The sequence below is a fragment of the Haematobia irritans genome, chromosome 2, assembly GCF_050003625.1.
Source record: "Haematobia irritans isolate KBUSLIRL chromosome 2, ASM5000362v1, whole genome shotgun sequence".
In the NCBI taxonomy this organism is placed as follows: domain Eukaryota; kingdom Metazoa; phylum Arthropoda; class Insecta; order Diptera; family Muscidae; genus Haematobia; species Haematobia irritans.
In genome coordinates this window covers 50140895-50154678 of record NC_134398.1, presented here as the reverse complement: position 1 = coordinate 50154678, position 13784 = coordinate 50140895, and the positions used below count along the sequence as shown (strand labels likewise).

At 37.2% G+C, this 13784-nt stretch overlaps 1 protein-coding gene across 4 annotated transcripts in view; it reads right to left on the bottom strand.

Moving 5' to 3' along the window:
- LOC142224253 (uncharacterized) overlaps positions 1-13784 on the bottom strand; it is a 562139-nt gene that overhangs the window by 401296 nt on the left and 147059 nt on the right. The window contains exon 1 of one of the 4 annotated variants that reach the window (XM_075294023.1): positions 5354-5489. The exons of the other annotated variants lie outside the window; for them this stretch is intronic. The gene's annotated coding sequence lies outside the window, so the exon portion shown is untranslated. Of the gene's footprint in view, positions 1-5353; positions 5490-13784 lie in introns of those variants that run through there. 4 annotated transcript variants of the gene reach the window in all.

Below are 13784 nucleotides of genomic sequence, written 5' to 3'. Positions count from 1 at the left end.
CACCGATTTACACGCGTTTCCCTTGACCAAATTTTGACCGTATCACCCTTTAAACAGAAAAAAGTTAAGTGTTTTGGAAACTTCCATCTCTGTTATGAACACATGTTAAATTTTGTTTCGATCTGGCACCTCCTTCATATAGAAACAGGTGTTCAAAAAAGACGCATCCGCAATTTTTTTACAATGGAAAAATTAGATATGCGTGCTGTCATTAAATATTTACATAAAAAAGGTTTATCGGGACAAGAAATGCATAATGATATTGTGAATGTGTTAGGTGAAAGTGCTCCTTCATATGCAGCAGTAAAAAATTGGGTTGCTGAATTTAAACGTGGTCGTACAAGCATTAAAGATGAACCACGTAGTGGACGTCCAAAAACAGCAACAACAACAGAAATTGTAGCCAAAGTGCATGATATTGTATTAAATGATCGACAAATAAAAGTGCTTGAAATTGCTAATATCATGGGCATCTCAAATGATCGAGTCCATTTAATTTTGCATGACGAACTACAGATGAAAAAGCTTTCTGCAAGATGGGTGCCGCATTTGTTAACAGTCGATCAAAAATTCATAAGAATGAACATTTCTCAAGCTTGTTTGGATCGTTTTAAGCGAAATAAAATGGATTTTAAGCGTCGTTTCATAACTGTTGATGAGACATGGATCCACCACTATACTCCAGAGACAAAAGAACAATCCAAACAATGGATTGAAGCTGGAGGAAGTGCCCCCAAAGAAGGCAAAAACAATTCAATCGGCTGGTAAGATTATGGCAACGATTTTTTGGGACTTCAAAGGTATGTTATTGATTGACTATCTGCAAAAGGGTAAAACAATAAATTCAGAGTACTATTGCAACCTTCGGGATCAATTAAATGTACAAATTCGAAAAAAACGTCCTGGCTTACAACACAAAAAAATAATTTTTCCTCAAGACAACGCACAAGAGTGTTTTAACAAGGACTGAAATCAACGAATCAAAAATCAACTTGATCACCCACCTTATTCTCCTGATTTAGCTCCCAGTGACTTTTATTTGTTCCCAAATCTAAAAAAATTCCTTGCTGGCAAGCGTTTTACCTCAAATGAAGATGCAATTACAGTTGTAAACCACTATTTTGAAGACCTTGAGGAAAACTATTTTAATCAAGGGATAGAATTGCTAGAAAAGCGTTGGACTAAGTGTATTGGAGTTTCAGGAGATTATATTGAAAAATAAAAATATTTTTGAAAAACTAACTATTCTCTTTCATTGATAGGCTAAGAAGTTTCCGAACCGCCTTCGTAGTGCACTATCACAGGATCTTTGTACCGTCGTATAGCTCAGGCATTGCACCTTCTGATTAACACTTGTTCCGATCAATGACGCTTGATCAGCCTAATCACAATTTTCGTTTTTATGAGGAAGTCAAAAATTGGGTCGATTCACGGATTAAATCAAAAGACGTTGTTGGTTTTCTGCGTGACACCTGAATGTCACCAGACAGTTTGGAAAAACCATATTTGTTTGTCTAAAATTTCGTTTAGAATTATTTTTTTGCGTTTAAATTTACTAGTTATTATTATAAACGAGAATTACATCAGAAATTGCTAAATCATATTCATTTTTGAGTAGAGTTTATTAAAAAACTAATTGGAAAAGGAGGTGAAGTCCAACTAAATAATTGATTGCCTCATTGAGTTTTGCAATCAAAATCAATTAAATTTTTGTTGGGTCTATTACAAAATTAATTGAAAGTATCGAGAAAGTAATTAATTAGATTAATTAATTTCTTGCTTGAATGAGAAAACATTTTTTATCTGTGTCGAGATAGAACAAGTAAAGGGTGGTTAAATTGTAAGGGCCGATGTTGAATGTGAACCACACCTAAACGCCAAGTTTTTTTCCGAATTGTATTTGACATTTCTCTACTTCAGACTTACTCAATTTGAACCATGGAGAGATACACAATCCAACAACGTGTTAAATGGTTCCAAGAAATGGCAACAGTGGAAGATCAATTTTCGAAGAAAATCATCTTCAGTGATGAGGCACATTTTCACCTCAGTGGATTCGTCAATAAACAGAATTGCCGCATTTGGGCGAATGAGAATCCAAGAGTGATTGTCGAAAAACCAATGCACCCACAAAGAGTGACTGTTTGGTGCGGTTTATAGGCTGGCGGCATCATCGGGCCGTATTTTTTCCAAAATGGGGCCGCTCAGGCAGTTACTGCGAATGGTGTTCGCTATCGTTAGATGATAACGAACTTTTTATGGCCCAAATTGGAAGATATGGATGTGGACGATATGTGGTTTCAGCAGGACGGTGCCACTTGACACACAGCTAACGAAACAATGGCTTTTTGTGCAACAAATTCAATGGCCGTGTTATCTCACGTAATGAGATGTCAATTGGCCGCCAAGATCATGTGATTTGACACCGTTGGACTTTTTTCTTTGGGGTTAATTGAAAGAAAAGGTGTACGTTGGCTTATCGACGCAACAATTCAAGAGCTAAAGGATGAGATAATTCGGCACATTAACGGCATAGAACCTCCATTATGCCTCCCTCAGCGTCATCGAAAATTTGGACCATCGGATGAAGGTGTGCCACCGAGGTCGCGGCGCCCATTTGGCCGATATTTTGTTCCATACATAATTGAGTAATACCAATATATCATAATAAAATAAAATTACAATAATTTCCTAAATAGTTTGTGTTTTATTCAAAATCAACATCGGCCCTTGAAATTTTAACCACCCTTTATATACGACCATAAGTTCGGCCGGGCCGAATCTTATGTACACTCCACCATGGAGTGCGTAGAAACTACTACAAAAGATTGTGGTAATGCTTACCGATGCCCAGGTGTAAGTTAGTCTATTTGGGGTATATATTAGGCAAAAAAAGGTTTATAAAGGGAAGTCTACAAATAATTACGAACCGATATGAACTTTTGCCTGGTAGTTAGAGAGCCAGAATTGAAATATGGGTGTCGCTTTATATGGGGGCTATACACAATTATGAACCGATTTGGACCAATTTTTGTGCGATTAGGGATCGGTTTATCTGAAGGCTATATATAACTATAGACCTATAATGATCAAGTTTGGCATGGTTGTTAAATAGCGGCCACATACTAACACAATGTACCAAATTTGAACCTAATCGGATGAAGTTTGCTCTTCCAAGATGATCCAGATGTCAAATCTGACGATCGGTTTATATGGAGGCTATATATGAATTTTTCTCCTCCAAGAGACTCTGGAGTTCAAAACTTGGAACCGGTTTATATGGAGGCTATATATAATTATAAACCGATATGGACCAATTTTTGCATGGTTGTTAGAGACCATATACTAACACCACGTACTAAGCTTCAACCAGATCCAATAAATTTTGCTCTTCCAAGGGGCTCCGGACTGAATAGTCTAAGTGAGCCTGAATCTTAATCGGGCTGCCACTTTAACCTTTTAAGGGGCTCCGGAGGTCAAATCTGGGGATCGGTTTATATGGGGGCTATATATAATTATGGACCGATTTCGACCAATTTTTGCATGGTTCTTAAAGACCATATACTAACACTACGTACCAAATTTCAACTGGATCGCATGAATTTTGCTCCTCCAAGAGGCTCCGGAGGTCAAATCTGGGGTTCGGTTTATATGGGGGCTATACATAATTATGGACCGATATGGACCAATTTTTGCATGGATGTTAAGGACCATATACCAACACTACGTACCAAATTTCAACTGAATCGGATGAATTTTGCTCCTCCAAGAAGCTCCGGAGTTCAAATCTGGGGACCGGTTTATATGGGAGCTATATCTAATTATGGACCGATATGGACCAATTTTTGCATGGTTGTTAGAGACCATATACAAACACTACGTACCAAATTTCAACCGAATCGGATGAAGTTTGCTCCTCCATGAGGATTCAGAGGTCAAATCTGAGGATCGGTTTATATGGGGGCTGTACATAATTATGGACCCATGGACCAATTTTTGCATGATTGTTAAATACCATATACCAACATCACGTGACAAATTTCAATCGGATCGGATGAATTTTGATCCTCCAAGAGGATCCAGAGGTCAAATCTGAGGATCGGTTTATATGGAGGCTAAAGATCATATTATTATGGACCGAAATGGACCAATATGACCATGGTTGTTAGAGACCACATACAAACACAACGTACAAAATTTCAACCGGATCGGATGAATTTTGTTCCTCCAAGAGACTCCGGAGTTCAAAACTGGGGATAGATTTATATGGGGGCTATATATAATTATGGACCGATATGGACTAATTTTTACATGATTATTATACTACACCACGTACCAAATTTCAACTAGATCGGATGAATTTTGCTCCTCCAAGAGGCTTCGGAGGTCAAATCTGGGGATCGGTTTATATGGGGGCTATACATAATTATGGACAGAGATGGACCAATTTTTGCATGGTTGTTAGAGACAATATACTAATTTCAACTGGATCGGATGAATTTTGTTCCTCCAAGAGGCTTCGGAGGTCAAATCTGGGAATCGGTTTATATGGATGCTATACATAATTATGGACCGATGTGGACCAATTTTTGCATGCATATACTAGCATCACGTAACAAATTTCAATCGGACCGGATGAATTTTGATCCTCCAAGAGGCTCCTCAAGCCAAATCTAGGGGTCGATTTATATGGGGGCTATAGGTAAAAGTGGTCCGATATGGCCCATTTGCAATACCATCCGACCTACCTCAATAACAACTACTTGTGCCAAGTTTCAAGTCGATAGCTTGTTTTGTTCGGAAGTTGGCGTGATTTTATTAGACGGACATGCTTAGATCCACTTAGAATTTCACCACGACCCAGAATATATATACTTTATGGGGTCTTAGAGCAATATTTCGATGTGTTACAAACGGAATGACGAAGTTAATATACCCCCTATATCCTATGGTGGAGGGTATAAAAATTGTTATGAACGTATAACGTTTGCCACACTCATTTACCAACCGTTTTATTTATTTATTTATTTTTGTTCCAAACAAATAACACAGTTTTGTTGTTCAAACGTCTGCAATTTTAGCTTCCGGTTGTCCCCGAAGTATGAACAACATTTGTATATTTTAGCTTAAATGTATCACAGAATGTTAATGATATTGTTTAATTATTTAACCATTAGCTAATTCAATATTTTTTACAATACAATTATTTTTGGCCAAGTTTTAATAATATTAAAATAATAAGAAACCAACATGATGTTTGGAGAAAATTTTAATTACAAAAAATCTAAAGTGCCACCTTCTCCTTAAATCATGCTCTTTCCACTATCACTCCATAGTTTAAATTATTTCTTACCTTTAAACTAATTCGTTTATTCGTTGGCATTCAAATATATTTTTTTAAAACAAATTCAAAATATCAATGCTTTGGTTTTCGTTACTAAAGTCGTTTCAAATACAAACTAAAGGAAAAACTACACCAAATATCACAAGATTTTCTACGATATTAAATCAGCAGCAGCAATTTGTTAATTTTCTCGAGAGAAAAGTTAAGGAAATCCAAACAAATAAGTTACTAACAAAATATTTAAATATTTAATAATCTTTACATTTACACACGCACACTTCACATAGATACGCCCCGTATTTTGGTTATTAATACAATTGATCATTAAAACCTCGCGATCGTTAATAATGCGCGCCAAAATGCTTTAGGTTAGTATTTAAATTTTTTTTCTTTTAAATTTGAGGTTTTTTTAAGAGAAGTAACGGAAATATTGAAAATAGTTAAAGTCACGCCGCCATCGATCGCCACCGCATTGTGAGAGGTGAGTTTAGGTACTAGAGTCACTAACGGATCGTCGTCATCATTACCAAAACTGAGTGCTTGGTTGCGTTTTTGTTGTTTCTCCTCTTCTTCTTCTTCTTCTTCTTCGAAATATACAATTTTATAAATGACAGAATACAAAAGCAAACAAATAACCAAATAAACCAACTACGTCAATATACAGTGGTTATCAATCGATAAGGGTGGCTTGCAATATGTTCTCAATAGAATTTATTTTAAAGAAGACAAGTACATACGGCCGTAAGTTCGGCCAGGCCGAAGCTTATGTACCCTCCATCATGGATTGCGTAGAAACTTCATCTAAACACTGCCATCCACAATCGAATTACTTAAGTTGCGGTAACGCTTGCCGATGGCAAGGTATCTTAAAACCTCCTAACACCATCTTCTAAATTGTATGTAAGTCCATACGTGGTATATATTAAATCAAAAAGATCGATCCAATACGTATATAATTCAGTTTGACAAAGTAGACATAAAATTTTGACAAAATTTTCTACAGAAAAAAATTTTAACAAAATTTTATATAGAAATAAAATTTTCACAAAATTTTCTATAGAAGTAAAAATTTTGACAAAATTTTCTATAGAAAGAAAATTTTGACAAAAATTTCTAAAGAAATAAAATTTTAACAAAATTTTATATAGAAATAAACTTTTGACAAAATTTTCTATAGAAATAAAATCTTGGTAGATTATTTTTGGCTCGAGTGGCAACCATGATTATGAACCGAATAAAATTTGAACAAAATTTTCTCTAGAAATAAAATTTTGACAAAATTTTCTATAGAAATAAAATTTTGGTAGATTATTTTTGGCTCTCGTGGCAACCATGATTATGAACCGATATGGACCAATTTTTGTGTGATTGGACCAATTTTGGAATGGTTGTTAGCAACCATATACTAGCACCACATGCCTAATTTGAACCGGATCGGATGAATTTTGCTCCTCCAAGAGGCTCCGGAGGTCAAATCTGGAGAATGTTTTATATGGGGGCTATATATAATTATGGACCGATATGGACCAATTCTGGCACGGTTGTTAAAGATCATATACTAACACCATGTTCCAAATTACAACCGGATTGGATGAAATTTGCTTCTCTTGGAGACTTCGCAAACCAAATCAGGGGATCGGTTTATATGGGGGCTATATATAGTTATGAACCGATGTGAACCAATTTTTGCATGGTTGTTAGAGACCATATACCAATATCATGTACCAAATTTCAGGCGGATCGGATGAAATTTGCTTCTCTTTGAGGCTCCGCAACCCAAACCTGGGGATCGGTTTATATGGGCGCCATATATAATTATAGACCGATGTGGACCAATTTTTGCACGGTTCTTAGAGACCATATACCAATACCATGTACCAAATTTCAGCCGGATCGGATGCAATTTGCTCCTCTTTGAGGCTTCGCAAGCCAAATCTGGAGATCAGTTTATATGGGGTCTATATATAATTATGGACCGATGTGGACCAATTTTTGCATGGTTGTTAGAGACCATATACCAACATCACGTACCAAATTTCAGCCGGATCGGATGAAATTTGCTTCTCTTTGAGGCTCCGCAAGCCAAATCTGGGGATCGGTTTATATGGGGGCTATATATAATTATGGACCGATGTGGACCAATTTTTGCATGATTGTTAGAGACCATATACCAACATCACGTACCAAATTTCAGGCGGATCGGATGAAATTTTCTTCTCTTTGAGGCTCCGCAAGTCAAATCTGGGGATCGGTTTATATGGGGGCTATATATAATTATGGACCGATGTGGACCAATTTTTGCATGATTGTTAGAGACCATATACCAACATCACATACCAAATTTCAGCCGGATCGGATGAAATTTTCTTCTCTTTGAGGCTCCGCAAGTCAAATCTGGGGATCGGTTTATATGGGGGCTATATATAATTATGGACCGATGTGGACCAATTTTTGCATGGTTGTTAGAGACCATATAACAACATCACGTACCAAATTTCAGCCGGATCGGATGAAATATGCTTCTCTTAGAGGCTCCACAAGCCAAATCTGGGGATCGGTTTATATGGGGGCTATATATAATTAAGTACCGATATGGACCAATTTTTGCATGCTTGTTAGATACCATATACCAACATCATGTACCAAATTTCAGCCGGATCGGATGAAATTTTCTTCTCTTTGAGGCTCCCCAAGTCAAATCTGGGGATCGGTTTATATGGGGGCTATATATAATTATGGACCGATGTGAACCAATTTTTGCATGGTTGTTAGAGACCATATACCAACACCATGTACCAAATTTCAGCCGGATCGGATGAAATTTTCTTCTGTTAGAGGCTCCACAAGCCAAATCTGAGGGTCCCTTTATATGGGGGCTATACGTAAAAGTGGACCGATATGGCCCATTTTCAATACCATCCGACCTACATCGATAACAACTACTTGTGCCAAGTTTCAAGTCGATAGCTTGTTTTGTTCGGAAGTTAGCGTGATTTCAACAGACGGACGGACGGACGGACGGACGGACATGCTTAGATCGACTCAGAATTTCACCACGACCCAGAATATATATACTTTATGGGGTCTTAGAGCAATATTTCTATGTGTTACAAACGGAATGACAAAGTTAATATACCCCCATCCTATGATGGAGGGTATAAAAATCTGTATACACACTGAAAAAAATATTGTCGTGAGGTCAAAGATTTCATGTATTTTAAAATACGAATGCAAATTTTGCTTAGCATAGAAGGCGGATAATTATAATATAAAGTTTTTTTCCTTGCTTCATCACAGATATCGGTTTAGATTTAGATTTAGTCCCATATATATGTATTGCCCGATTTTCCTAAATTTGGCCATAATACACTTACTTATGATGGGAATTTTGAATGAGAGAATATCGCACTGGGCAGATTGCCACAAAATTATAACAGAATGTCAAGCGGGGTTTCGGAAAGGTTACTCAACGGTTGATAACATATACAATTTAGCGTCAATCGTGAACCTGAGATTCAAACAACACAAGAAAACATACGCTTTCTTTGTAGATTTCAAAGCAGCTTTTGACAATATCTGCAGAAAATCACTTATATATAAATTATATCAAATTGGAATATCGTATAAACTTGCAAAGCTCATAGAAAATATGTACAACTCAACGGAATACGCAATCTGGACTGGCGAAGATATCTCTGACTATTTTCAATCATACTCTGGAGTTAAACAGGGATGCTTACTGTCCCCAATCCTCTTTTCGTTGTACCTCGAAGAACACATACAAGGTGGTATTAATGTATATGACTCAAATATTCGACTACTTCTCTACGCCGATGATATTGTAATACTGGCAGAAGACCCTAATACGATGCGGTTTATGATATCAAGACAAGAAAGTTATTGTGATATGTGGAATTTACATGTTAATATGGACAAGTCAGAAATAATGGTATTCCGTAAAGGCGGACGACTGAGTAGGGAGGATGTTTGGTATTATAAAGGGAAAACGATCAAATTAACAAACGAATACAAATATCTTGGCGTTACCATCACTCCCAAAATGTCATTTGGAAAACATGTAATAAAGGGTGAATCTTTTGAGGTTAGGATTTTCATGCATTAGTATTTGACAGATCACGTGGGATTTCAGACATGGTGTCAAAGAGAAAGATGCTCAGTATGCTTTGACATTTCATCATGAATAGACTTACTAACGAGCAACGCTTGCAAATCATTGAATTTTATTACCAAAATCAGTGGCAGAAAATCCGCTTTTTTATCGACAAATTTTGTTCAGCGATGAGGCTCATTTCTGGTTGAATGGCTACGTAAATAAGCAAAATTGCCGCATTTGGAGTGAAGAGCAACCAGAAGCCGTTCAAGAACTGCCCATGCATCCCGAAAAATGCACTGTTTGGTGTGGTTTGTACGCTGGTGGAATCATTGGACCGTATTTTTTCAAAGATGCTGTTGGACGCAACGTTACGGTGAATGGCGATCGCTATCGTTCGATGCTAACAAACTTTTTGTTGCCAAAAATGGAAGAACTGAACTTGGTTGACATGTGGTTTCAACAAGATGGCGCTACATGCCACACAGCTCGCGATTCTATGGCCATTTTGAGGGAAAACTTCGGAGAACAATTCATCTCAAGAAATGGACCAGTAAGATGGCCACCAAGATCATGCGATTTGACGCCTTTAGACTATTTTTTGTGGGGCTACGTCAAGTCTAAAGTCTACAGAAATAAGCCAGCAACTATTCCAGCTTTGGAAGACAACATTTCCGAAGAAATTCGGGCTATTCCGGCCGAAATGCTCGAAAAAGTTGCCCAAAATTGGACTTTCCGAATGGACCACCTAAGACGCAGCCGCGGTCAACATTTAAATGAAATTATCTTCAAAAAGTAAATGTCATGGACCAATCTAACGTTTCAAATAAAGAACCGATGAGATTTTGCAAATTTTATGCGTTTTTTTTTAAAAAAAAGTTATCAAGCTCTTAACAAATCACCCTTTAAAAAGGACGATCCAATCGAAAACAGCACTAAACAGTACGTGGGCTAACCTAGTTGGCAATAAAGAAATTAATATTCGCAAAAAATGGAATGTGTATCAAGCAGTCTGCCGGGCAATACAGTCTTACGCTGCCCAGGTTTGGGGATTTTCCCCTTTTGAAGAAGTGGACAATCTGGAGCGTTACTTCTTGAAAAAAATCCTTAAATTACCAAGCTTTACACCAAATTATGTTTTGATGCTAGAAACTGGTCTAGAGAACAGTCACCTTTATACTTTAGGTCTTCACTTGGAATATATTAAAAAAATCATGTTTGAATATAACGATCAACGTATGCCAAAAATTCTGACTACGCTCGTGCTACAGGAGGAGGTATTTTGGGTTTCGAATCTCAAAACAATTACCCACAATCTAAATTTATCGTGGCCGGCAGAAAATAGAAATGAGTGGGAGCTGTTTAATGAAGAAGTTTTAAGATGCAAAAAAATAGAAGTCTTCCAATATTATCTTGACCGCAAATCGCAAAGTATTTCCAGGATTTACAAATATTTAAATAGTGCAAGAGGAAAATATTACTTTACTATATTTCACCAAAATAAATGAAATAAACTTAATATTTAGGGCACGATGTGACTTACTAAATCTGAATTCATGCAAATTTAATGCCGAGGAAAATGAGAAATTGTGCACGCTGTGTAACCAGAACCAGAGCGAAACTTTGTTTCATTTCCTTGGATCTTGCCCCGCTCTACGAGAGTTTAGGATTCGTTGCTTCCAAAAGGAGTACTTATCACAAAGAGAAATTATAGATATATAGGATGGCGTAGCTGAAGGTTATTGGTCTAAATTAACTGCTTTTTTGGATCCAGCCTTAAAATACCGACAATTCCTTGTAAACGAGTATCCATATATACAAACTTATTATGACAAACGTTTATTTAGCAAACCATTGTCATCACTTGATATCTCATTTCTTTGTTTACACTGTAGAAATACTTACTTATTAACCAATATTGCTCAGAGCTGGTACAAATTAATCTTCTATAGTATGACCTAATCCTTCAGACTATCATCCAAATCGATTCGGTGTTACTCAAATTTCAAACTTTGATATATTAGCCGATCTTATTCAGACTTACGAGGGCGGTTCGGAAACTACTTAGCTTATCAATTTTTCACTATAATCTCCTAACAGGTTCGCTGATAAGTCCCCGGTCTAACAAAGAAAAACACATTTTTTTGTCAAAATTCGTTTTTATTATTCAACATACTTCCCTACAAGAGCGATAAAACGATTATAACGACCTTCCAATTTTTTGATACCATTTTGGTAGTACTCCTTCGGTTTTGCCTCAAAATAGGCCTCAGTTTCGGCGATCACCTCTTCATTGCAGCCAAATTGTTTCCCTGCGTGCATCCTTTTGAGGTCTGAGAACAAGAAAAAGTCGCTGGGGCCAGATCTGGAGAATACGGTGGGTGGGGAAGCAATTCGAAGCCAATTCATGAATTTTTGCCATCGTTCTCAATGACTTATGGCACGATGCGTTGTCTTGGTGGAACAACTCTTTTTTCTTCTTCATATGGGGCCGTTTTGCCGCGATTTCGACCTTCAAACGCCCCAATAACGCCATATAATAGTCACTGTTAATGGTTTTTCCCTTCTCAAGATAATCGATAAAAATTATTCCATGCGCATCCCATAAACCAGAGGCCATTACTTTGCCAGCGGACTTTTGAGTTTTTCCACGCTTCGGAGACGGTTCACCGGTCGCTCTCCACTCAGCCATTGTCACATATCGACGGAAAAACTCGGGTGTATTACGAGTTAACAGCTGCAAACACCGCTCAGAATCATCAACACGTTGTTGTTTTTGGTCAAATGTGAGCTTGCGCGGCACCCATTTTGCACAGAGCTTCCGCATATCCAAATATTGATGAATGATATGACCAACACGTTCCTTTGATATCTTTAAGGCCTCTGCTATCTCGATCAACTTCATTTTACGGTCATTCAAAATCATTTTGTTGATTTTTTTGATGTTTTCCTCGGTAACCACCTCTTTCGGGCGTCCACTGCGTCACCGTCCACCGTGCTCATTTCACCACGCTTGAATTTTGCATACCAATCAATTATTGTTGATTTGCCTGGGGCAGAGTCCGGAAACTCATTATCAAGCCAAGTTTTTGCTTCCACCGTATTTTTCCCTTCAGAAAACAGTATTTTATAAAAACACGAAATTCCTTTTTTTCATTTTTTTCACAATAACAAAAGTTGCTTGACAAAAGACGCTCTATCTCACAAACTAATTGACTTACAGACGTCACGAATCATTTGAAGGTTGGTACTATATAAAAATAATATACATTTAATACTAGTGACGTCATCTATGTGTCAGACCGGGGACTTATCAGCCAACCTGTTAAAACGTCAATGCACTTAGTCCAACGATCTAGCAATTCTATTCCTTGATTAAAATATTTTTCCTCAAGATCTTCAAAATAGTGGTTTACAACTGTAATTGCATCTTCATTTGAGGTAAAGGGCTTACCAGCAAGATTTTTATACCCACCACCATAGAATGGTGACGGGGGTATAATAAGTTTGTCATTCCGTTTGTAACACATCGAAATATCGATTTCCGACTATATAAAGTATATATATTCTTGATCAGGGAGAAATTTTAAGACGATATAACGATGTCCGTCTGTCCGTCTGTCTGTCTGTCTGTCTGTCTGTCTGTCTGTTGTAATCACGCTACAGTCTTCAATAATGAAGCAATCGTGCTGAAATTTTGCACAAACTCGTCTTTTGTCTGCAGGCAGGTCAAGTTCGAAGATGGGCTATATCGGTCCAGGTTTTGATATAGTCCCCATATAAACCGACCTCCCGATTTGGGGTCTTGGGCTTATAGAAATCGTAGTTTTTATCCAATTTGCCTGAAATTTGAAATCTAGAGGTATTTTATGACCATAAAGAGGTGTTCCAAAAATGGTGAGTATCGGTCCATGTTTTGGTATAGCCCCCATATAGACCGATCTCCCGATTTTACTTCTTGGGCTTATAGAAACCGCAGTTTTTATTCAATTTACCTGAAATTGGAAATCTAGAGGTATTGTAGGACCACAAATACGTGTGCCAAAAATTGTGAGTATCGGTCCATATTTTGGTATAGCCCCCATATAGACAGATCTCCCGATTTTACTTCTTGGGCTTATAGAAACCGCAGTTTTTATTCAATTTACCTGAAATTGTAAATCTAGAGGTATTGTAAGACCACAAATACGTGTGTCAAAATTTGTGAGTATCGGTCCATATTTTGGTATAGTCCCCATATAGACCGATCTCCCGATTTTACTTCTTGGGCTTATAGAAACCGCAGTTTTTTTTCAATTTAGCTGAAATTGGAAGTCTAGAGGTATTATA